The sequence below is a fragment of the Lactuca saligna genome, chromosome 4 (genome assembly GCF_052625555.1).
Source record: "Lactuca saligna cultivar CGN05327 chromosome 4, ASM5262555v1, whole genome shotgun sequence".
Classification (NCBI taxonomy): Eukaryota; Viridiplantae; Streptophyta; class Magnoliopsida; order Asterales; family Asteraceae; genus Lactuca; species Lactuca saligna.
In genome coordinates, this window is record NC_136420.1 from 98,734,493 (window position 1) to 98,761,637 (window position 27,145).

Genomic DNA, 27,145 nt, shown 5'->3' on the forward strand with positions numbered 1-27,145 from the left:
TTCCATGAACTCGTCAAGTTCTTCCTTATAACATTATCGGGACCTTTTACTCATAACTCACCGAGTTCCTCCTTGAACTCGTCGAGTTCTCCTTTATACAAAATCGAGACATTTTTCTCATGACTTGCTGAGTTCCACCATGAACTCATTGAGTTCTTTAATCTTCAAGCTCAAACATGTCCAACTCACTGAGTCATCTCCTAAACTCAACGAGTTTACACATTAACAAAAAAAGGTTGGTGGAGCACGACCCAACTCGCCAAGTTGTATGAACAACTCGTCGAGCCCCCGTATCCCAAATCCATATAGTCGTTTCTAGTCGGGCTTAATGCATCCAAATCATAGATCTCGTTCTCTAGGATTGATATATCATGTAAAGTTTCTAACTTTACGTTCATGCATGGATTGTTTAGCTCAAAAGGCTGCAAGAAGCGGTACGCATGTTGCATGGGACTCTGATGGCCATAAAGTTGGAACCTTTGTGCCATGGAGTCCCTCAAAGGCTCTGGATCTGAAGTCATGACTCCAAAACATGCTTGGATTCGTGAATGGCTCCAAAAATGGCTCCTTAAATCCCTAAACTACCCATGAAGAGATCTAGCAATTGAATGGACAAGGTATAGACTTTATACCTCAGTAAGGCTGCTTTGACAACAAAGTATCTATATCCAAGGATCCTTCCTTCAACCAAGCACTTCAAGCTTCCACTCCTTTAAGAAAATGCTAAAGAATCACTCTCTTTTCACTTACACACACTCAAAAAGCTCAAGAGCGTGAATTAGTGTTTTCTGGACTGAGGGAGGCGATGAGGGAGGCCACAATGGGGTGTTAATGTCCTTAAATAGGGTGAAAACCCTGGAAATTAGGGTTTCACTCTAGCATCTCTACTCAGTGAGTTGAGGCTCTCAACTCGTCGAGTAGACTTCGATTCCCGCATCCAAAAATCCAATTCCTATTTGACGAGTTTGGGGCCTCCAACTCGTTGAGTCCCTTTGCAAAAATAAATAATTATTATTTAAAATACGTACCAGGAACCGAGTGTTACAATTACATCATATCTTTTCACCTAGAATTTCCTTCTATACATCATAATTAGCCTAATAACCAAAATTAGATGTTTAAAAGTAGTGATTCTTGCCTTGGATCATCAATTTAGCACTCTAATCTGAATAGCTCCTCAAAGATCAAACTTCTATGGTTTATGTAGGTGAAATTGCACCTTGGAGTGTGTTTTAGGAGTGTTTTATCAAAATGATCTGCATGTAGATCGTTTTATTTTTTAACGTGTTTTCATCGCCACGTCGTGACATTTTACAAGCTACATCATGAGGGATCTTTTATGACATTGTTCTCAAACGACAATATTTGATTGGTCATTAATAATAATAGGTAATCTACTTTTCCACGTTGTGGCTAAGGTACTTCCATGTCGTGGCATTTCCAAACTACACTACCGTCATTGTTCACTTATGTAACTTGAATCTTCGTTCTCGGTCACATCGTGGCTTCGATCATACCACATCGTGAGCTTAATAAAATGTATTTTTCTATACATTTGATCACTAAGTTACACTTACTTGTACTTTCGCATTTGAATACTCATTTCAAGTCAACAAAACACATAATATTCCCATTAAAGTTATGGACATAGATCAAAATACGATTTACAAAAACAGGTATTAAACTTTTTCCATCTCTCTAGAGTACTATTTCCATCTCTCTACAAAGCTACAACAATATCTTATTCAAATACTCAAAACAAGCAATGAAACCTATAAGAAACACCTCAAAATCTTCATCAATATATCAACCTTAATTTGATCCACCAATCTATTCACCACCTGTTTACCATTATGGTTGTATGCTACCTTATAATGGTTAATATTCCATGCAATCCAGACATACTTAACCACAAAATTAACAATAACCACAGCCACAATTCCATTCAAAAAATTGAATTTAATCCCTTAAGTTTTATTTCTCAAATTCAACCTAAATTTGTTTGCTAAAATGAAGTCAAATCAAAATCCGAACCTAAATTCATTCAGAAACTCAACCTAACGAAGTACCTAAAAACATTGGGATAGAAGTGGTGGCAATTACACATGAATGTGTCGATATATCTAAGGATTCAAAAGTGGGCAATGACAAAAAAAACATTCATATTTTTTTAGGCGAGCTCTTAAATGTTTTTGCAATGAAATAAAGCAAGAAGAATATCGTACGAAAGACCAAGTCTACTCCAAATGTGTAACTCTTGAATTAGGTATGTATCCTTTTAGCCCTTCGTATTTAAAATATTTCAATTTTGGTCCTTGTGGCTAGTACATGGGGCGTACTAGCGAGGCTGTGATCGCGGGTTCGAGCCTCGTATGTTGGGCATACGAGGGTTACTCTAGGCATACGAGGGTTACGCTGAGCGTAATCTGGACAGTTTGAAACCCTAATATTTAGGGTTTAGCCCATATATAAGCTCATTAAGTCCCATGAGCTTGGCCTCGTATGTAACATCCCAATTTTCAAGACCAAAAATTTCATTTTGATATAACAATTTAGAAATACATTTATAAGAAAACATCATTTAGTCACATCATTTCATAAAACCATAATCACATGTATCAAAACCATATCATAAAAATAGTAATAATGTTAGAGTACAATCCAAAGAATCTCATAATGTGGAATCTTGTGTGTATGATACGCTGTTACCATGCCGACTCTTTCCCCTTCGATGAAGAGGTACTTGGAAACAAAATTGACAATTATAAGCACGAAGCTTAGTGAGTTCCCCAACCATACCAAATACCATACATAACACATGATGCCAGGCATATATGGGTGCCCGACCTACCCTGCTGAGCATACCGAGGTGCTCACTCTACCCCTGCTAGGCATACCAGGGTGCCTAACCTACCCCTGTCAGACACATCGGGGTGTCTGACCTTCCCCTTCGATTTATCTCAACTGGTTATAAGGACTATTTCACCCTACTACTACCACATAAACATAACATAATCATATTGTCAAGCATACCGGGGTGCCCGACCTACCCCTTGGCCCCATCGATCGGGTATGGGGACTATTCCCCCTACTACCACTATCACATAACATGATATCATACTAGCACATAAAACATAACAGATAGTGGAAAACCAGACAATTATCATGAAGAAGTTCATCCACAATCACTCCCATTAGTGGGATGACATTATGGCCTTAGACCCACTTCTACTAGAAAGTAACTCACCTCAATTTCGTGTAGTATCTGAACTGTCCTTGGGGCTGGGATCAACTCCTCTCAAACTCCTTAAACTCCTACACATAACAACCTTCCTTAATTACCATTTCATACTCATAACCCTTTCAAGGGTAAACTCAGGTCAAAATCAAAGTCAAGGTCAACACCATGGTTAAAGTCAAATTTTGGTCAAATTCAACATCTGGTTGACTCAACTCGCCGTGTTGGTCCACTAACTCGTTTAGTTCTATAATCCACAAAATCCTGGAACTTCGATTCTACTCGTTTAGTTTTTCAAGAACTCGTCAAGTTCTCCTTCATATAGAATCGGGACATTTTGCTCATGACTCGCCGAGTTCATCCTTGAACTCGTCGAGACCTGCTTCATATAAGTTGTAACATTTAGCCCTTGACTTGCCATGTTCTTCCTTAAACTCATCGAGTTTTTCTTCATATCAGTCAGGACATTGTCTTGAACTCGCTGAGTTTATCCTTGAACTCGTTGAGTTCTTTGAACTTCAAGTCCGTATTCACATCTATCTTGTTTAGTCATATTCTAGACTCAACCAGAATGCTCAGAAACATAAAAAGGTTGGGGAACTATGACTCGACTCGCTGAGTCCCCTAAAGTCCAAGTCCATACAGTCGATTTTAGTCGGGCTTATTGCATCTAAAGCATAGATCTGGCCTCCTAGGTTCGATATAACACTTAAAATTACAAACTTTACGTGCTTGCATGGGTGTTATGAATCTAAAACACCAAAAATAAGCCATAAAGGAGTTCTAATGCATGGGATAGGGTCATTGCTCAATAAAGGTGGCAACTTTGAGCTTCTAGAGCTCAGATGTTCACGAATCTGAAGTCATTACTCCATTATGCACTCAAATCCCGGGAGTGACTTATAAATGGCCCAAAAATGACAATATGCAAGCCCTAAAGAAGATCTAAGTGATGGACAACCAAGGTTTAAGCTTTTTACATCAAACAAACTGGAAATGCAACAAAAACGCTGGATATACTGCCTTTTTCTTGGATCTCCAATCCTTTTCCTTCCTTCTCCAAGCTTCAAATCACTAAAATGGCACAAAATAGCTCAAGAACACTCACAAGCTGATTAGGGTTTCAAGAATAGGGTCTGAGGGTGATGGAGGCTGGTGTGGAGGCCATATAAGTTGTTTAAATAGGGTGCAAACCCTAAAATTTAGGGTTTCATTTAGACAGATCTACTCATCGAGCTGGGGCTTCTGACTCGTTGAATAGAGTCTTCCACCTTTGTCCAAGATTTGCCCCTACTCGATGAATTTGGTGCCTCAACTCGTCAAGTCCCAGTATAAAATTGCAAAAACTCATAATTAAAACACGTACCGGGAACCGACATTACAAATCTCCCCCACTTATTTTATACTTTGTCCTCGAAGTCTCCTGCTGCATCTGGAAAAAGCTCGAGGTAGTGCTTCCTCATTTCATCCTCCGACTCCCAAGTCCATTCTGAGCCCTTGTGGTGCTGCCACTGCACCTTCACTAGCTCGACCCTCTTGTTTCTTAGATCCTTCGACTTCCTGTCGAGGATAGCTACTGGTCGCCCGATGTAGTTTAGGATGTTATCCACCTAAATATCCTCTAGAGCACCACTGCAGAGTCATCTACCAGAAACTTCTGCAGCTAGAAGACGTGAAAGGTACTGTGAATCTGGCTAAGTTCGGCTGGCAGATATAACCTATACGCCACCTTGCCCACTCAGGTTGCAACCCTGAAAGGTCCAATGTACCCGGGGCCCAACTTGCCCCGCTTTTTGAACTAGATGACACCTTTCCAAGGGGACACCTTTAGGAAGACCATATCCCCGACCTAGAACTCCAAGTCCGAACGACGCTTTTCGGTATAACTTTTCTGCCGACTCTGAGCAGTCTGAACCCTGCTCCGAACTTGTTGGATCCTCTCTGTCATCTTGAGTAGCACTTCACTACTCCTAATGACCTTCTTCCCAACCTCACCCTAACATATCGGGGTCCTGCACTTCCTCCCATATAACATCTCGAAGGGAGGACTGTAAATACTCACGTGGTCGCTATTATTGTAGGAAAACTCTGCCAAGGGAAGGTAGGTATCCTAGCTACCACCGAAGTCTAAAAGGCATACCCGTAGCATATCCTCCAAATTCTATATGGTCTGCTCGCTCTGACCATCCTTATGCGGGTGAAAAGTGGTGGTAAAGTGTTGACGAGTACCCAACTTGTCGTGAAACTTCTTCCAGAATCTAGAAGTGAATCGCACATCTCTTCCTGAAATGGTGGAGACTGGCACTCTGTTTGATGCTACTACTTCTCGAACGTAATGTCTTGTTATAATCTTACTGTATTAGAGGGTACATAGTTATTATAAAAAGAGAGCCTTGTACCTCCAAAACATCACTCAGATTAATGGAACTTGGTCAACCAATTAATGCAACTTGTGAGGTGGATCAATTATTAAAAAACAATCAAGTTAGGGTCCTGAGTATGAAGGTTATAAATGGTCTAACAAGAGGGATGGAAACATACCTAAACATAACGACTAGGACTCGTGTCGAGGACTTTTAAGCGTGAACTACCATTCATGCATCTAATTCTAATATTAATAAATTTCACTACAAGAAAAGTCCTTATTAGTGACGACCTAAATTTTGGTCACTAAAAGCATCTTTTAGTCACCAGAAATTAAGTGGTCATTGAATTTTGGTAATCCTACAAATTTAATGACCAATTCTATGTGGTGGACACTAACTCTGTAATGCCCCGATTCTCAGGTATTGATTTACATAAGAATTTTTTTGTCTCCAACGTCTACTCGATGAGTTGGTCTCCTTACTCGTCGAGTAGAAGCGGGTTGGTTTGCGAATCTAGTGTCCTACTCGCCGAGTCCAAGAAGGGACTCGACAAGTAGGATTTGGCAGATGAAACCCTAAATCTCGGGGTTTTGCACCCTATTTAAAGAATCATATGCCCCATTTGGCCTCTTTACATCCCCTTGGGAGTGCAGAGAACCCTAATATGTGTGGTGATTCATTCTAGTTTGTTTTAAGCTTGGAAAGAGAATCCTTGGAAAGAAGAGCTTGGATGGAAAGAGGCTAGAAGCACGGAAAGTGTGGGGAATCAAAAATCTACCTCTGTTAGCATCATTTAAAGGTGGTGGAGTTGCGGTCGTGATCTAAGAGTTGGAGTTTAGTTACCGAGTTGACATTTTGCAAGGTGAAATGTCCTCACTATACTAAGGGGTCTAAGGCACCAAGGCTGGCCCATTGGAGTTGATATTCTAGCAGTTATTGATATGCTATGTTGAGTTAGTGATGTAGGCCAGTTGTTATGCTAGTCGGGTAGATATGAAGGACTACTTGTGATATTGTATGATTATCTGTATGTGCATTAGTTATGATACATGTTGATATATTATGTAGGATGGGTTGAGGCGAGACTGCTTCGTGCGGTAATCCAACAAACCCGAGAGCATTCCAATTACGGGCTAAGGGAGACTCATATTGTGGGCTCGATGGCAAGCCATATGTGAGGTGTGGGTAGGAAGCAATCTAGACTCACACTATGGGCCCAGGGGGGTAATCCAGTCTGTAAAGTTGTGGACCCATTTTATGTTGTTTCAGTTTGTTATGTTATGTTGTTCCTGGCATGATTATGTGGACTGTATGTGTATCAGTATTTTGGGGGAATTCACCAAGATTTCGGGCTTACAGTTTCAGTTTATTGTTTCAGGTACTTCAGGAGATCGGGGCAAGGCTAAGGCGTGATCGTACAACTCCTCAGTTTTTATGAATTTGTTTCTAGGATACTCTGATATAATACATTTTGAAAACAAGTTGTAATGTTTAATGGATTTGAAACATTTTATAAGTTTAAATTGGCTTGAACTTTTTTGGGTCTTACAAGTTGGTATTAGAGCCCTGGTTTGAGTGAATTGGAGGAACATTTGTGTGAATCCAGTCCCAAATCACGGAAAGGTTTTCAAAAGATTTTTAAAACGGTTTTCAAACTAAGTGAAGGAGGATGCATGGTGTATGATCAGCTGGAGCCAGTAAGTAAATCCCAAAATACCATACATCTATTTGATTATGTGATATGTTAGAACAACATGCTAGTACTAGGCTAGGGATCTTCAGGAGTTGCATGATAGAATTTCCTGATTAAATGATGCCTACTAGCCTAGGGTTTTCCTTATATGAGATTTACATCATTACTGTAGTTACTTGTGTATGCATCACAGCTGCATGTAATCAAGATGTTACTGAGAATGTTTAATTCGACCTTAGGGTAAGATTGGATATTCGAAAGTCTATAGGGTCCAGTGTTATGTATGGCTAGCCTATGCTAGTACTGGAGGGTTGATGGAAGTTTCATGGATGGGTAGGTCGTGAGAAGCTGCGAGGGCAGTTTTGAGATGGTTCAACATTCCTCTAAGAATGAGGGTTGTGCACTAGCTATGTTATGTATATTGTTAGGGTGTTGTGGTGATACTTTAGACAAATATGGGTAGGTGTGGAAGGTAGTAGGGCCCGTACTATTGAATGCACAGGACCCATACACGTAGCAAGGAATTCACAACCCTTATGGTTTAGTTGGGAGTTGGTACCCTATTATTATGTGATTATATGATATTTGTTGGTGTGTTTTCAGATTTGGTGATGACGAGACGATTTGTGACTGCATCTGGGTCGGGATCAGGATCGGGGGACGGAGGCCAGGAGGTGCCGATAGCACCTGAGCTTGTGGTGCGGATGGGGACGGATGAGCTAGATACCAGGATTCGAGAGGTCCTGCATGATGAGTGTTAGGTGCATTTCATGCATTCATTTTGTAGTTTTAGTTCATAAAAGTGCATTGCATTTAGGTTTAAACTCATGGATTTTGCATATTTTTCGGGGTTTTTCATGGTGCAATTCCATTCACACACTTTTATGATATTTCAGGGATTTTTGAAGGTTGGATCTTAATGGGGGGAGTTAAAAAGAGTTGGAGACAAAGTTTCAGAAGTTTTAGAGCACTGAAGACAGAGAATGAAGAAGTAAAGAATTTAGCTCCATAGGAGTTTACACGGCCGTGTAAATGATAGCTTATAGTTTACACGGGCCGTGTAAACGCATATACAGAAGCATTCTACTTCGAAGGCCTGGAAGGATTGAGCATTCTACTTTTCTAGTTTACACGGTCGTGTAAATGGCACCCTTTAATTTACACGGGCCGTGTAAACGTCTCGACAGTTTTAAAGTAGTTTTACTCTCATATAATTCAGACAATCAGTTTAGTGGGAAGTTAAGTCGGATTTTGGGCAGAGAGAATGGGATTTTCAGAACTTTTGGAAGTAGATTAACACTTGGAAACACTTAAATTTCCTTTTTGTAAGTCAATTTGAAGTTTAATCTTGTTTGATTTGTAGTTTAACCTAGACATGTGTGGTTGATTTCATTATCATTTCCGAATCTGAATTCTTAAGTATGTGTTGTTAGGTTGTAACTTGAACTTGATTTGTGCTTTATATCTAGTAATCTTTGATTTGATCTTAATCATGTGTTTGGTTTATTCTCTTTTTCACTTGATCAATGAATTAGGGTTCTTATCAATCTAGTTAATCAAATTGTAAAATTCGTATATGTTTTATGATTTGATGTTAGTAACATGCACTTAATTGATTGTAATTAAATCAAAATGAGTGTAATCAAAGATTAAATGTTCATAATCCCAAGCTTATGAGGAATATTGAACATTGTTGGTAATTGTTGCAAGAACTTGAAGTCATTTAATGATTTGATGAAAGAGCTTGCTTGAATTAAATCAATTAAATGAAGTTTTATTTGAAGAACATGTTTTGAATAAAACATTTTTTGTCAACTTGGATATTAGAGTTTATTAGTATCTAAATTACCAACCTAGATAGAACATAATCATATTGATTTTGCATCTATCAACATAATACATGTATAAGAATCAGAATCGGAAATGTATTTCTTTTACTAAATTCTGTTAACAATATTGTTTATTCATGAAGTTTAAATCTAGTTCAAAACAATCCCCCATTTTAATATTATTTGTATTATGTGTGAAAATATGGCAAGATAAGAAGTCATGTATTCCTGTGGACTGACCTTGCTTACTCTATACTATCTTTAGTATAAGAAATAGCAGTGATTTGAGCTTTATTAATATTAATTTATCCCATTATTTTTTGGAATGACAACCAAACAATGAGGTTTCCGCTTTGTTCCGGGCACAGGTACCGGAGATGTTTGGGTCTATTACGACTACTATGATTGAGTACTTTGACGAGCGTTACGCAACCCTTGCAGAGACGGCTGTCGTCGCAGCTGTGTCAGCTGTAACAGCGGCAGGAGGAGGTGGAGCTGGATGGGGTATCTAGTACCAAGACTTCGATAACACGAAGCCTCCAACGTTTGATGGTACACAGGATGCGATTAGAGCTATGAGGTGGTTGTCTGACGTAGATGGTTGTTTCTTCACGTGTTCATGCCCTACTAACCAGAAGGTTAGATGTGCCCTGAACCTGCTAAGACTAAGGGACAAGGATTGTTGGAGAATGATGATTGGATTGTACACTAATGATCAGAGAGCTATTATTACTTCGGAGCAGTTCAGGGAGATGTTCTACGCCTGCTATGTTCCATGGGTGGAGCGGGAGCGGTTAGCACTGGAGTTTTTGAGTTTGAGATGGGATGGAGAGTCGGTGATGGAGATCACCCGTATGTTCACAGAAAGGGCAATGTTCTGCCCAGAGTTTGCTTCCGAGCAAGCTCAGATGACTTGTTATATGAGCATGCTCAAGACTGACATCCGTCAGTTTGTGTCCACCCAGTAATGTGATACTCTGTTGGAGTTGCAGGAGGCCGCTAAGCGGCGTGAGTTGGAGATCAATCTGCAGTTGAGGTAGCAGCGTTCGGCCCCAATAGAGTCTCAGCTGGCACCGAAGCAGTCTAAGACCGCTGATTCTAGGGCTGAGGGTCAGCAGAGCCGCACATGTGGGAAATGTGGTAGGAGTCACTCTGGAGTGTGTCGAACGGGTAATGGGTGCCACAGGTATGGCAAGGAGGGGCATTATGCGAAGGATTGCCACCAAGGCGTCTCGGTTTCGGGTATGAGGTTATGCTACCACTATGATTAGGTTGGCCATGTGAAGGCCAATTGCCCATTGCTAGCCACCAAGCCGACGCAGGTTCCAGCGCCAGCTACTTTGAGGATCGCTGATGGGAGGCCTGTTAAGGTCGACCCTCCAAAGGCTCAGGGGCGTGCTTTCCAGCTTACGGTAGAGGAGGCCAGAGCAGCATTAGATATGGTTGCTGGTATTTGTCTTTTTCCTTCACCTCGTTTATTATATCCGTGTTATGCTTATATGTGGTACTTGTGCTTAGGTACGTTTCTAGTAAACTCCTTGCCTGCTTTGGTTTTATTTGACTCGGGGGCAAGTCGGTATTTTGTTTCTCAGATGTTTGGTAGGGGGTTTGGTGTACCAGTTGACGAGCTAGAGTGTTCGTTGCAAGTTTCCATCGCGAACGAACACGGAGTTTCTGCTTCTTCGGTCTACCGAGGATGTCAGTTGGAGATTTTTCGATAGATTTGATTCTGATTCCCATGGGGGAAGTATGCGTGATTGTGGGTATGGATCAGCTTAGTCATTTTGGCTCCATGATAGATTGCGAGGGCCAGAGAGTGGTAGTTCAAACCCTAAGTGGGGGAGAACTAATTGTATGTGGCGAGGGCACCAGAGTAGGGTTAGGGTTCTATTTAGCCGCTAGAGCTCGGGAGTATATTCAGCATGGATGTACGTGTTACTTAGTGTACATGGTGGATACACGAGTTAGAGACCAGACTTCAGTTTCATAGGTTCCAGTGGTCAGGAATTTTGCAGACGTATTTCTGAAGGAGTTGCCAGGGATACCTCTGGAGAGGTAGGTTGAGTTTCGGATCGACCTGGTGCCGGGTGCGGCTCCTATTACTAAGGCGTCGTACCGTTTGGCGCCACCCGAGATGCGGAGCTATCTTCATAGCTGCAGGAACTGTTGGGCAAGCAGTTCATTTGACCTAGCAGTTCTCCATGGGGAGCACCGATCCTCTTCTTTAGGAAGAAGGATGGATCGCACCGGATGTGCATTGAATATAGGGAGTTGAACAAGTTGACGATGAAGAACCGTTATCCACTCCCGAGGATAGACGATCTATTCGACTAGTTACAGGCTGCATCTTGGTTCTCCAGGATTGACTTGAGATCGGGGTATCATCAGGTCCGCGTTAGAGAGGAGGACGTGGAGAAGATCGCGTTTCGGACGCATTATGGGCACTACGAGTTCGTGGTGATGCCGTTTGGGCTTACCAATGTGATGGCCGTATTCATGGACTTGATGAATCGGGTCTGCAGACCGATGCTTGATCGCTCGGTAATCGTGTTCATAGATGATATTTTGGTGTATTCCATGACCCGAGAGCAGCACGAGGAGCCCCTCAGGGAGTTGTTGGAGGTTCTTAGATGGGAACGATTGTATGCCAAGTTCTCGAAGTGTGAGTTTTGGTTACGAGAGGTCCGGTTCCTTGGGCACCTCGTTAATCAGGATGAGATTTTGGTCGATCCAGCCAAGATCGACACAATTATGCAGTGTGAGGTGCCGAGGTCTCCTTCAGTCATCAGGAGTTTTCTAGGACTAACGGGGTAATACCAAAGATTTATTCGAGACTTCTCCAAGATTGCAGTACCCCTCACTCGCCTAACGAGGAAGTGGTTATGTTAGGCTCCAGTTTTGACACTCCCTAATGGAGTTGAGGATTTCGTGGTGTTTTGTGATGCCTCCATTATAGGTTTAGGGGTAGTCCTCATGCAGAGGGGATGGGTGATAGCTTATGCGTCGCGGTAGTTCAAGCCACATGAGACGAGATATCCTATACATGATCTGGAGCTGGAAGTGGTGGTTTTTGCTCTCAAGATTTAAAGACATTACCTATATGGGGTCTGTTGTACCATATATACGGATCACAAGAGTTTGAGACACATCATGGATCAGCCGAACCTGAATATGATACAACGTAGGTGGTTAGATGTAGTCAAGGACTACGATTGTGAGATCCTTTACCACCTGGTAAAGCAAATGTTGTTGCAAATGCGTTGAGCCGCAAGTCAGCTGGGTCTTCTACCCTAGTAAGTGTATGAGGATAGCGATGGATTCCATGTTGCTGAGTTTGATCAGAGATGCCCAGGTCGAGGGCATACGACCAGAGAACTGGAAAGTAGAAAGGATCAAGGGAAAAAGCGCTCTGTTTGTTCAGGATAGTCGGGGGTTATTGACCCGATGTGGCCGAGTTTGGGTTCCAGTGACTGGTGGGGTTAGACAAACAGTGATGGAGGAGGCTCATAAGTCTCATTTTTCCATACACCCGGGGGCCACCAAGATGTACCAAGATCTGAGTTTGAGTTACTGGTGGCCATGTATGAAGCGAGAAATCGCTTTGTAAGTCAAGAGGTGCTTGACCTGTAGGATGGTCAAGGCCAAGCATGAGAGGCCGTATGGTAGGCTACAGCCTCTAGAGAGACCCCCATGTGGAAGTGGGAATAGATCACGATGGATTTCATCACAAAGCTGACAAGGACGGCAAAAGGGTTCGACACTATATGGGTCATTGTGGATCGATTGACCAAGAGTGCTCATTTCTTGGCGATACGGGAGAGTTCTTCGGCCGAGAGGTTGGCCGACATTTATGTGCGCGAGGTCGTTGCTTTCCACAGGATTCCAGTCTCCATTGTCTCATACCGAGATGTCAGATTTACCCCCCATTTCTAGCAGAAGTTCAACGAGGAACTGGGCACACGCTTGCACTTTAGCACATCGTTTCATCCGCAGACATACGGTCAGAGTGAGCAGACCATTCAGACCCTCGATGACATGTTGAGGGCGTGTGTCATTGATTTTGGTAGGAGTTAGGATTCCCACCTACCTCTTGCAGAGTTTGCGTACAACAATAGCTACCATTCCAATATTGGTGCCCCGTCGTTTGAGTTACTATATGGGCGCAAATGTCGCACCCCGATTTGTTGGGGGTGAGGTTGGGAACCGAGTGATGGGGAGGACGGAGGTAGTCCTGCAAACTACTGAGAAGATTCAACAGATTAGGCAACGATTACAGACCGCCCAGAGTCAGCAGAAGAGTTACGCCGATAGGTGCCGATCCGAGTTAAAGTTTCAGGTGGATGATATGGTGCTCCTGAAGGTCTCGCCCTGGAAGGGTGTGATTTGCTTCAGGAAGCGGGGGAAATTGGGTCCCCGATACATTGGGTCATTCAGGGCCACTGCCAGGGTTAGCAAATTGGCATACAGGTTAGAGCTTCCGGAGTAGCTTAGTCGGATCCACAACACTTTCCATGTTTCACAGCTGCGTAAGTGCATTGTGGATCAGGAGGCAGTGGTGCCATTGGATGATATTTAGGTTGATGAGTGCCTGAATTATGTGGAGAGGACTGTGGCCATACTTGAGAGGAAGACGAAAGTTTTGCGGAATAATGAGATACCTTTGGTGAAGGTACAATGGGAGCATTAGAAGGGATCCGAGTGGACGTGGGAGCCAGAGGCAGAAATGCGGGAGCATTACCAGACATTGTTCATCGTACCGTACTTCGAGGGCAAAGTATAATTCAAGTAGCGGAGAGTTGTAACGCCCCGATTGTCAGATATTAATTTAAATAAGATTTTTTTGTCTCCAAGGTCTAATCGATGAGTTGGTTGCCCTATCGTCGAGTAGCAGCGGGTTGGTTCGCGAATCTAGTGGCCTACTCGCTGAGTCCAAGAAGGGGCTCAACAAGTAGGACCTGGCAGATGAAACCCTAAATCCCGGGGTTTTGCACCATATTTAAATAATCATATGCCCCCTTTAGCCTCTTTATAACCCCTTGAGAGTGCAGAGAACCCTAATCCATGTGGTGATTCATTCTAGTGTGTTTTAAGCTTGGAAAGAGAATCCTCAGAAAGAAGAGCTTGGATGGAAAGAGGCTAGAAGCGCGGAAAGTGTGGGGAATCAAAAATCTACCTCTGTTAGCATCATTTAAAGGTGGTGGAGTTGCGGTCGTGATCTAAGAGTTGGAGTTTAGTTACCGAGTCGACATTTTGCAAGGTGAAATATCCTCACTATACTAAGGGGTCTAAGGCACAAAGGCCGGCCTATTGGAGTTGATATTCTCGAAGTTATTGATATGCTGAGTTGAGTTAGTGATGTATCCCAGTTGTTATGCTAGTCAGGTAGATCTGCAGGACTAGCTGTGATACTGTATGATTATCTGTATGTGCATTAGTTTTGATACATGTGATGGGTTTTGGTCATAAGACATCCTATGTACTCATACAAACCCTAACGCTTGGATCTAGGTTTCTCTATTGTACATGCTTTGAATCCAAGACTATAAACCCTAATTCTAGCATTCAAGTAATCATATTAATATGTAATTAGGTTTAAGATCATACCTTGATTGTTATGTAGCAATAACAATCCCAAATCTCCTTGAATTGACTTTGGAATGCTTAGAGTCACAAGTGTCACTCCTCTAATGGCTTACAAACACCAAGAGCAAATGGAGAAGGTATAAGGAGAGAGGAGAGGTATAAGAATTTGTCTCTAGGACCTCTTGGGAAGGGATACATGAATTCATGAGCCTTAGGGTCTTTATATAGGTGTAGAGATAGGGTTTCAGTCATTATCCTTATCTAGTTGCTTATCCACAAAGCAACCCATAAAATAATCCTTGAATCCTTATCATAGTCGAATTCTAAGGCCTTATCACCTTAAATTCGTCCAACCTAATAATAAGATAATCCTTACCTTATTTTGTAACTATCACATAATTACAAATCAGCCCCTCTAGTTTAATTAATTACACTTGATCACAAAATTAATTCCTAATTAATTATTGACCAATATTAATTAAACAAATATGATTTCTCCTTTAATATATTATTCTTATAACATATTAATAAATCATAATAACCTCTCTCTCTTTATTTATTTCTCCAATCAAGTTGCTTTGGTGAAGGCAACCCAAAAGGACCATGCACCATCGGGTCAAGTACATACCAAAATAGTTATGGACTTAGACACTAATCCAACAGTCTCCCACTTGGATAAGTCTAATAACTATTATGCGTATGACTTCAGATCCTGATCTGCAATCGTAGCTTTCCAAAGCCGCTGTCAACTCTGATCCTATCAGATACGCGTGTCCTTAGATAAGGGATCATATATTCCTCCATTCTAGATATCATATGAGATATGATTTCAAATCATTCTCTTTGTACTATATTTCGATTTCTAATTTATGACGACAGACTAATTGAACAAATCAAATTAGCCCTAGCCCGGCCGAGCATTTACGTTTGTCATCACTAAACCATCGAGGGGCCCAAAAGATATTGCTTTTATTCTTTGAATAAAAGGAACGGATAAACTTTGATACAATGCTTGCTTGCACTCACTCACCAAATCACACACAACAATATGTTTTATAACACCAAGTTACTAGTGCGTTTACATATTATCAATGTGCAACCGATTCGCAAGATACAACTCACACATCTCAGTTTCAAGAATATAAGATGTTATCGTCTCACCAATCACTCGTAATACAATTCATGGAGTGATCCAAGTGAGCGTGGGTTTAATCCAATGCTCAAATCATATTCATAAGCACTCATGAACGTTGCAGCAAACATTTGCTTATGTCTAATACTCTTCTAGACAATCCACACACCAATTCATGACAGTCTTCATTCATATCTACTTCCAACATATGAACGACTGTGGCCCGTTTGAATAATTCAATTATTCTTAATAAACTCAATTATTCTGGAAGTCAAAACATGCAAAGTGAAACACAAGAATAATACTAATCCCATATGGCCTCAAACCTTTGAGTATAAATGAAACTCCTTTTATTTATCACCATACCGATTACTCATTATTTGTCGTTTCGAGTAATCAACTTCTTACTTGAATTCCAACACTTGTCCCATGCTCCTAGCATGCACACAATGTGTACCTATGGTTCTTACTTTTGTGAAATAGACAAATTGAACACATTTCCAATCATTCTCATTTTACAACTCCAAATCCTTTTTCATAAGTGTAAGAATATCAAATTTTTGCTACTTATAGAATATGCTAGATTCTAACACTTTATGCAACGATCCTTTCGTAATGTCACTGCACCAAAGTCGCAAAGACTATTGCTAATGATGTTACAAAATTTTCTATCGGAGATTGTTACAAGACAATTCCTTAGATATTATGTCTCTCACTCAAAGTACATTCCTTTGAACATCCTTTTGCATAAAAGTTTCTAATCTAGTCATAGATTTTCAATATTTACTTCCCAATATGGACATGATTCCATATTTTCCATATGACAACTTATTCTTAATAGAATCTTATCTATTCATAATAATGTCAATATGGTCCATTCAATACCATGCTTCCAACTACTCACAAGCAACCAATCCTCGTCGAACTTTGGATTGTTCTTTGATAGTTGTTTAATTATTTTAGTCAAAACCAATTCTAGTCCTTTTTTCCCTCTAAATGCGCTAGACATTTGGAAAATTTTAGAATGGTCAAACATTAAAGCATTTGCAATCAATCCTATACCCGAAGCGTATTGGACACGATGCATAATGTTTTATTTGCTATGTTCTCAAAATTCGAATTGTGAAGAGGAATGTCGTAATCATAATCGAAATTTTAAGAACACACTATGTACCTTTGACTAAATCTATTAACGTTTCACAACCTAATCCTTTAGATTTGAAATGAAGCATAATATTCTCTCCCTTAATTATAGCAAAACAACTTTATAACCCTTACGACTTTGCAAGGTATAATTCTTGTTTTTCTATAATTAATATTGCCAACTTGCAATACTTTCCATAATAATCATACAATCATAACTTTTATGCTCCCACTAGCTTCGACATGTATTCATAAACATCTTAACTTTCAGAAAGACAATGCCTATTGAATTTCTTAAGTCCATGTTTCTAATACTTAATGCTTTGATAATCTTTTATCAAGGCTTTTTGAACTTATACACCTTTGCCTTAGATAGTTCATATGTGTGTCTTAACAATTAAGACTAATTGTCAAACCTCACAATTCAAATTATGGAAAGGGATACCGTAACCATGATCTAATTCGAGAATGCAATTTTACAATCACTATCTTTTTAGAATCTTTCTTATTGAAAGCATTTCCTCACAATCATTTTCATGAAGGAGGAAATCTTATGACACTTAGATTTAAATGGTGTATTTGTTCCTATCCATGTGAATTTGTTAAAACCAAAGTTTACGACAAATTCAAACACATATGGACTGAACTTTCTTAATCTTGATTTCTTGCCTTATGGTAGCACAGCTGCCCACCACGTCTTCCAAGTAGTTAAGCATCTCACCTTTTTCCTATTAATGGACCTTTCATTGATTAAGGTGCTTTGCCTTTTATGCGTTCAAAATGAGAACTCATAGAACTCTCATGCATAATTAACTCGATTGGATTGGCACAGAATCAAAATAATGTCATCACGATAGGTTGTAAACCTTAACTTGTGTGCTAGTGATGATCGATAAGGTTTATTTGATTTGTTCCTGAAACCTTTCCAGACCAATAAGACTCCCACTGACTCCTTGACATATAAGATTCTTTTGTCAATAAACATTTCTTGACAATCAAATATTCAAGAGTTAGTGTAGTTTTTATCAAACACTTCATAAATTGGTCCTAGTCGATCTTTGTCTTATTCAAGACATCACAACTTTCCACATTTGATGAATGTTATAAACCTTTAATACTTTTCACTCATTGTCACAATCTTAACTTTAAGACTTGTTATTGGAACGAAGTATAATAGACTTCTTGATTTAACCATTTCTTCAATCCTTGATTCCTCTTCTTAAACATACAATTGTACTAAGACTCACTTAGAGGATCAATTGAGATATGGTTCTTAATCATTAAGACCTATCATAAAGCATAGAAGGTACTCTCCCTTCTTCTTAGAATGGAGAAACTTTTATCTTTATGCCTACTTGACTCTTCTTATTTGTTCTGCTATTGATTTAAACATTTTCAATCAATTCAGAATTACACTTAATCTTATAAGCATAATCATATTTACTAAACCTTTAGTAAATCATGACGAATGTCTTTGTTACTCTTATGGTGGACTTTGATCAACACACAACTTTCTATACTTGATCTCCTAGTCCTTCACTTGACACTTTGTCAATGAATTAGTCTAATTTCCAAAATATGAAATTTCTCATTCATCGTGCAACCAAGTTGCATGATTCCAAGTTTCTGTCCAATTGAAACTTGGGCGATGAGAAACTCTCCCTATTTGGTAAATTCTCGACATTTCCATAAATAACATAACTAAGAATCATATCCATTCGTTGTAGAAATATGCAAACATCAATTTTCATAACGATTTCATTGCAAGGAAGTAAACAAATAAATAAATAAGTCAAACAAAATTTATTTTATTTATAAAAGCAGCGGAAAAACATTTGTCCTTACAATGCAAAATCTATTGAAAACTATGTAAAAGGAAAACTTCTAACAACTCTATCATAACTATCTAAGCTCAAAATCCAATCTTCAAGTCCATGCGATCAAGATCCATCTCTTGTGATTAGATTCATCTTGCTCTCTTATCAAGCTTCCTTTCTTTTCACCGATCCTTCAAAACATTCAAATGCAATCTTATCACATCATGTATTAAGAATCAATGAATAGGAACTTAACAGAGTTAGATAGTGGATTTTACCTGAAGCGTAGTCATACTTTCGACTCTCCCATCTCTTAGATCTCTTAGGTAAATAGGGCAACTTCGTCTCCAATGCCCCTTCTCTTGGCAATAAAAGCAAATTGACTCTTTTGGAACAACACATGGAACTACTTCAGACATCGCCCTTCTCTTATGATCAAACTTTTCAATCATTGCATGTCTTTCATTGTCATTGTCTATATCCATAGAGGTCTCGAAGGCAGATTCACCAATCAACTTTGCTTTTCTATTGCGCCAAACCATTGCTGATTTAGCAGCAATAAGCATATAGGTGAGATCTATAAGGGTCACGTCGCGGTTCATCATATAGTACTCTCTTACGAACTCACTATATGAGTTAGGTAGTGACTGAAGAACCCAATCAACAGCCATTTCCTCACAGACAACGGACCCCTAGGATGTGTGCACACACCGACTTTCCTTCTTTATGTTCACTTGCCAAAAGGGCTTGAGTGATATTGAACCTTTCAATTTTACAATCTTGTGGGTTAGGGAGAATAATTGGAGGAGGAGGAGGAAGTGAAGAATGATTTCTTGTTCCTCGATCGAATCGTGGAATATCATCTTCATGTGGAATGCTTGTTCCACGGGATTTGGGAAGACCATAGTTGTCGAACTCTGACATCTACAAAATGGGAGAAAACAAATTCAAGTTAGTTGATCGATTGAGTCCTTAGTAAATCACCCAAATGAGATACTAAGGCTAGGACCGAACACAATACGCTACAACCTAGAAAAGGGATGTCGTAATCTAGTTGCAGAATATTTGAAGGTAAGTGAATGACGATTCACTAATTTCCACCATGAAAAACGAAAAATAAATTTAAGTTTTAAATCTATGAAAACTCCTAGATCCTTGGAGATTCATTGAACATTCAATGGCATGTTTAAATCTCGATATGCCCCTCTTGTTTGTGACTGGGATGCCGAGGATCACAAAGCGGGTGTGAATAACCATGCAAACTTACATGGTGCCCTCACATGTTACAATGACCTATTCGATGTGCCGGTAAACCACACACGCTCCACCGAACTATGACAAACATTGAGTCACCCTTTGCTACCTTTGCTTAGAACCATTTAGTGTGCCGGTAAACCACACACGCTTTACTAACGTCTTCGCAAGGGCACAAAGTGTAACTTCATGGAATTCCATCAATTCACTTTTGCCTAAGTAACTAAGATTGGGAATTTGCAAAACATTTAGTTACTTTGTATTTCATTATACTTATAATGAAAGGTTTCGTCCTATCCTACCCGTTCGGCTAACGACCCTCCACTAGTCAAGAGTGCGGTGGGTAAGAGTGGATACCCATTCAATCGCCATATTATAGGCAATTTCCTTAAACACCCCTCATAGACCAGTTTCGTGAATGAGGCCTACTAACGGTAAGACTGACTTTTACTCATACATATATATAATGTTAGACTTTTAATGTTATATATAGTATAGGGTGCATTTTATACTTTTAAAATACTATGTGGTTAACTTTAACAATTACACTTTTAATTCAACTAAATGGTTAACCTAAACTTTTATGGATTTATTAAACTTCTTTTAATTATACACCTTAATTAATTAATAAAACCATAAGGGTGTAAATTGAACTTTTCAAAATATTACTAGGGTTTTAGAATTTAACATTCCTAATTAACTTTTAATCAACTTTTAAATTCCAAAACTTGAGGGAAAGTTTTGAAACCTTTTTCAAAACATTAGGGTTTTAACTATTTAAATTTCAAAACTTCAAAACTTTTGGGTTCAAATTTAAACTATAAAACCTAAAGGGGAAAATATGAAACTTTTCATAACAACAAGGATCAAATAACAAATAATTTTAACTTAACATTTAATCACATAATTATCCATATTTGATTTATTTAATGATTTCTTGCAAAACAATTTATCAATTTACTCAAAATAATTAATCAATTATCTTATAAGGAAACAATTATCTTATTAATTGATAAATATCTTCATTTAGATCAAAAATATAGTCAAATATATCATATAATCAGATTAATATTGATCTAACATGATAAGGTAACTATCCATATGCAAAAACAACAAGAAATCCCGAGATAAACATTATCTAACGAGTTGACTCGTCGAGTCAAGCCTGGACTCGTCGCGTCACCCTGGACTCGGCGAGTTCAGCTATAGACTCGGCGAGTCCAGCCTCTACAACACCAAAAAATCGAATTTTTTAGATATACAATGCATCAATACAATTGAAACCATCCTAGGCTCTGATACCACTGATGGGTTTTGGTCATAAGACATCCTATGTACTCATACAAACCCTAATGCTTGGATCTAGGTTTCTCTATTGTACATGCTTTGAATCCAAGACTATAAACCCTAATTCTAGCATTCAAGTAATCATATTAATATGTAATTAGGTTTAAGATCATACCCTGATTGTTATGTAGCAATAACAATCCCAAATATCCTTGAATTGACTTTGGAATGCTTAGAGTCACAAGTGTCACTCCTCTAATGGCTTACAAACACCAAGAGCAAATGGAGAAGGTATAAGGAGAGAGGAGAGGTATGAGAATTCGTCTCTAGGACCTCTTGGGAAGGGATACATGAATTCATGAGCCTTAGGGTCTTTATATAGGTGTAGAGATAGGGTTTCAATCATTATCCTTATCTAGTTGCTTATCCACAAAGCAACCCATAAGATAATCCTTGAATCCTTATCATAGTCGAATTATAAGGCCTTATCACCTTAAATTCATCCAACCTAATAATAAGATAATCCTTACCTTATTTTGTAACTATCACATAATTACAAATCAGCCCCTCTAGTTTTATTAATTACACTTGATCACAAAATTAATTCCTAATTAATTATTGACCAATATTAATTAAACAAATATGATTTCTCCTTTAATATATTATTCTTATAACATATTAATAAATCATAATAACCTCTCTCTCTTTATTTATTTCTCCAATCAAGTTGCTTTGGTGAAGGCAACCCAAAAGGACCATGCACCATCGGGTCAAGTACATACCAAAATAGTTATGGACTTAGACACTAATCCTACAACATGTTGATATGTTATGTGGGATGGGTTGAGGCGAGACTGCTTCGTGCGGTAATCCACCAAACCCGGGAGCATTCCAATTACGGGCTAAGGTAGACTCGTACTGTGGGCCGAAAGCAATCCAGACTCACACTGTGGGCCCAGGGGGTAATCCAGTCTATAAAGTTGTGGACCCATTTTATGTTATTTTAGTTTGTTATGTTATGATGTTGCTGACATGATTATGTGGATTGTATGTGTATCGGTATTTTGGGGGAACTCACTAAGCTTTCGGGCTTACAGTTTCAGTTTATTGTTTTAGGTACTTCAGGAGATCGGGGCAAGACTAAGGCGTGATCGTACAGCTCCTCACTTTTTATGAATTTGTTTCTGGGATACTCTGATATAATATATTTTGAAAACAAGTTGTAATGTTTAATGGATTTAAAACATTTTAAAAGTTTAAATTGCCTTGAATTTTTTTTGGGTGTTACAAAGTCGGTCACTAAACAGCGAAAAATTAAATTATTTTTATTTCATATCATAACAACTATTTAATAATGTTCACCATGTTAACTATATAGCGACTAAAAATAATGGTCATCATGTTAGAAGCTTAGTGACAAAAAAGTGATCACTGTACTGGAGGTTTAGTGACCAAAAATAATGGGCACTAACTACTCCTATTCAAAACTACACGACTATTTTTTGTTATTGAAAACTACTTAAATGCAGAAAAATAATTAGTGACCATAAAATAGTGGTCACCGAGTATATATATATATATATATATATATATATATATATATATATATATATATATATATATATATATATATATATATATATATATAAATTTTAAATTAATAAAAACTAAAATATTTTTAATTAGTTTTATTTAATTTTGAAAATGACTGCAATTTCGTTTTTTTTCACATAATTTTGAAGAGACTCGTTACACTGACTAGTCCTTATGAAACATATTTACTGCTATAATATTTGGAAAAGTTGAAAGAAGGAGAAACACATTAGAAAAATCATGGGTTCTATTTATATTTTGACTAAATAAGGAGACTATGGTTGAATAATTTTGACTATAGTTCACTAATTTTGACCAAATTAATTATTCAGACAACTTTTTGTGAACACCAGATTAATTGGTTTATTATTATAAATAAGCTTGACTAATTTTGACCATAGATACAATAATCGACGAAGAGTACTTTACCCTAAATCGACTCAAGACATCTCTTTTGCCCTATATCGACACACCGACAATCTCCAGTTCGACACCATCGCGTCGTCCCATCGTTGTCGGACCATGGTCATCGAACCATCATCGTCGGTCCAACGTTGTCGGTCCATCGTTGCTCCACACCCTCCCATTGGCGCACCTCTGTTCTCCACTCGAAGTCAAATAGGTACTCCATACTCTTTTCTACGCTCTGACCATCAATGTAGCTAAATTTATTACTCTCATGTCACAGACATCACTTTCTTGCTAATCAATTGCTCGATTGCTAATCCATCGGCTCCATCATTGCAAAACGAACAAAGGCCATATTAGCCAAGTATCGCATGATTAGATAAGTCAATCGATTGAGTAACTATCAACTTCATTTTCTAGGTTTACCTGAGTTTGACAATCCAAAAGAGACCTCCCATCATCTAGAAATATCTTGGAAGACGGTCTATGATATGTACTTCCAACATGAGACTGAAATTTGCTTAGCAGAAAAAACATATTACAACAATCACATTGAATCACATTCTCATATATACACATGTATTCCATAATATGATCATCTAGTATATTAAGATAAGTAACTCTTGAATCATTTAACAAAATTTTCCTTTGGATTAGTGAAGAAAGAAGGCACCTACAAATCACAGAAGAATGCCTTTTTTTGTTATTTTTCAAGTTTAGAATAAAAGTTCGTCCATTGTGCTATTTTCAAGATTAGGATAACGACAATGTACTTCCCTTTTCTTATTAATGCAATTTATCTACAATACAATTATGTATTTGTTTGATCTTTAGTTTGATTTCATTTCTTTATCTTCTTTCTTCATACAATGATGATATATGATTAAACACATTTATTCACTAATTCGTTTATGTATTTGTTCTTGTGGCATCTTCAGAGTTGCGTCAGTCGAAAGAAGATTGTCTCTAATGAAAATATAACCTTTTATTTTGCATCAAATTATGCAGAAGAGGTAGAAGAATCCAAAGGATTTGTCACTTTCTCCTTAAATAATGGACCAGAATATCATGTCTCCCTGGAATGTTGACTTCATCTTGTTGCTTTTCCTCCTTTCTGGATCTCTATTTAATTTGATGTTTGACCATGGTAGATTGTTAAACTTAGATTGGTGACGCCTAAGCAACTTCAAAGATTCATTTATGTAGCTCACAAGTCAGAATATATGTTTTTGTATTACATCTTCAGAATTTCATTGTTTTCTTCATAATTATTTTAGGAATTAATCTTTCTGTTTGTTAATCTCTCATGTTCTTGGATGCAAATACCATAATAAATTGCTTGAGATTATCGATTCCAGGTAAACATATATATTTTTCTAATTATTATATAAAATAAACGTTTAAAAAAATATTCAATTAACACATTCTTTTTATAGTGAATTGCCTGAACTTTTTGGGTGGAACATGTATTTGTTCAGATCAAGGGGGTTGTCTTTGATCTGATAAAGGGTCATGGAAGAATCCTGAAATCATGAAGGTTTTTATTTTTATTTATTTTTACTTCTTACTTTGATTTATATATTCCTAGAGTTTTGTTTTAACAGTGAAACAAAATGTGCAAGACAGGTGGTTAAAGTTTTAAACAATGAAGGAAATTTTGTTGCTTATGCTAAGCCACAATTACCCATGGTTAGTTTTTTTTTGAATCTTGTTAATGTTATTTTTCCAGAAAATTTTGAATTTTTTTTATATTGTTTTGAGCAGCTAAGAAGCGGTGATACATTGACAGCTGAGTTAGGATTAGAATTCAAATATATTGCATCCCAGAAAGCAACAAGGAATTAGTCCCATATTAGGTTGACTCATGTTTGTGAAAAGTAAGTGGTGAAATTTGAATTATAGATTATTTTATTATTATTTATTAACTGGGTTGTGTTTTTTTTTGAAGCGAAATTGGTGATTGGAGGTTACAACCTACTCCTCATATTCTGATATTCCACATTTCCACTTATATTTGGCTATTTGTTAGCAATTTTGTGGTCATGAAATCACTTGATGCATCTTCTAGGAACTCTAGAGACAAATATGACATTGAAAAGTTTGTAAACAACCTATAGATGGAGTGGTGAAAGTAGTTAAGACTCAACCTTCAGAGTTACCATTAAGGCTAGCAACATACTTCCCATATGTCAACATGAAAAAGAGCTTCAACCAAGATAACTCAATCAGATGCTTTGCCACTTATGGGAACAGTTGAGCTTCAACCAGATGTTCAGGAAGTGGTTGACTCAATGGTTGATTGACTTAAAACCTTAAGTCGCATGATCTGGTGGACATGACTTGAGGCTTAACATGTTAGATCACAAGGTTGTCAAGGATATAGTGCATAAGAGATTGCATTAGTTTTAAGAAAACTTGGTTTTAATAAGTATATTGCTTTAGATTTGACTCAATCAAGATGGGATAGGAGTCTTGATGCTTTGAAAGAACTCTTTCCCAAATCTTACACAAAGGTGAGACATAACATAAAAAAGAAGAGTTGAATTTCTTAGTTTAATTTGAATTGTTGATTGAATGATTGATTGATTTCATGAGGAAATAATGCTAATGGACAAGAAGTCAAAGTTTCTTGAACATGAATATGAGAAGGCGATTGACTTCTACATATGTTTATAGATTGATGTAACCTTTTTATATTTCCATGGTAAATTTTTTGAATATCATGTATAATCCTACTTTTATACAAAGGTTAATATATGTGTTTTTACCTTCTAGTCATTTATGTGTTTGTATATTATAGGTTTTGTTTAAATTTGAGACTATTTTATGCTTATCATTTTACCTTTTAGTCATTTATGTTTTGTATAGATATGTGAACATATGTGTTTTTACCTTTTAGTCATTTGTATATTTCCATGTTAATTACTTAAATAGGTTAAATGCGATAAACAACCAAAATCAATGATGACTTTTTATGGTCACTAATTTGGTAAATCAGTGACCTCTTTGTATGATCACTGACCGGATAAAACAATGACGACCTTTATTGGTCATTGACTACATAAAATTGTGATGACTTTCATTGATTAATGTTAAAATGTGTCGTCACAGATTTAGTGACCAATATATTTTTGTCACTAATTAGTGACCATTTTAATATTTGGTCGCTTATCAACTTTTTAGACGGACCTATAGTTACAAAAAATGACGACCAAAAGTTTGGTCACTATATCGCTTTGTGACCACTCCTTCCATTGTTAGTGACCATTTTGTTTTTAGTTGATTTTTTTTTTTTTTTTTTTTTTTTTTTTTTTTTTTTTTGGTAGTGATTCTATAGGTTTGACAATGGTATTATCAATTGTAATGTTATTATATTATCGATCTAGATGATATTACCTTTTTTTAACTTTAATCTTATTGTATTAACTATTCTTGAAAAAAAATTACTATCATCTAAACCAATTGTTTTGTTTTAACTTCTGATAGATGTCATCTATATAAATAATTATTTTTTGTTACTTTTTGACGTATGTTACTTTTGTCCAACATATGTTTTTTTCTTTTTAAAATAATAGTTTTTTTGGTAACCTTTATATTACCATTTGTATTGTTTTTTTATTTTATCTCAAAATAGGAGAATACCATACCTTAAATAGAGAAAATAAAATAAAATAATATAGTATGATTATAGCTAATCAAGACCAAAACCTATGCCAAACATAAAGAATATATTAATATTAAGTAAGACAATACTTTGTCTTAATATAAAAAAATACATTAAGATAATAATGAGATTATTTTG

At 37.7% G+C, this 27,145-nt stretch overlaps 1 pseudogene; it reads left to right on the top strand.

Moving 5' to 3' along the window:
• The first annotated feature begins 9,527 nt into the window (after positions 1-9,527).
• Positions 9,528-26,680, top strand: LOC145039967 (protein MANNAN SYNTHESIS-RELATED 1-like; annotated as a pseudogene).
• The last annotated feature ends 465 nt before the right edge of the window (positions 26,681-27,145 follow it).